The sequence below is a fragment of the Phycodurus eques genome, chromosome 18 (genome assembly GCF_024500275.1).
Source record: "Phycodurus eques isolate BA_2022a chromosome 18, UOR_Pequ_1.1, whole genome shotgun sequence".
Taxonomy (NCBI): Eukaryota; Metazoa; Chordata; class Actinopteri; order Syngnathiformes; family Syngnathidae; genus Phycodurus; species Phycodurus eques.
In genome coordinates this window covers 18,780,231-18,780,945 of record NC_084542.1, presented here as the reverse complement: position 1 = coordinate 18,780,945, position 715 = coordinate 18,780,231, and positions in this window count along the sequence as shown.

Sequence of the window (715 nt, the reverse complement as noted above, 5' to 3'; positions counted from 1 at the left end):
TTCGTCATCTCATGGTCAGCAGTGTTTTGTATTTTTCCATCAACCTTAAGAGTAGAATTTTTAATGGAAATGACCATTATTTTGTAATCTTGTAACTTTTCGCACATCCAGCGGACCCCACTATTGGCAGGGGTCGGTGACCGGGCCCGACCGCCAATAGTGAAAATACGTGAAGAACTGACATCCCTTTATAATTGTATAAAAAAAAATGTTTACTTGAATCAGCAGGTATATATATATAAATATATATATATATATATATATATATATACACACACACACACCACCAAAAAGCATTTTACGTTTTTTATTTTTTTTTTAAATTGAAAAATAACCCGCAAAAAGGTGACGCCACAGGCAAATATACGGGGGTCCCCATTCCTTCCATCCATCCTCCGTAGTGCTTCTCTACACTCGGGTCACGGGCCGAGGCGGGTGCGCCTTGAACTGGTCGCTAGCCAATCACAGGGCACACATAACCAGTCGCACTCACATTCACACCTATGGCAAATTTGAGTCTTCAATTAAACAAGTAAAAAAAAAAATGAACGTACCTCTGGAGTAGAAATGTTGCCAATTCTGTATGGCTTCAGAATCCTTCAGCTGCCTGAGACCTCGTCGCTCTGCTTGTTTGCCAGTCTTATGCCCGCTGCTGACAAGTGAGGGATGGGTATTTTTTTCTCTCTCCAGAGGATATTCCGCCAGTTTCTGCAAA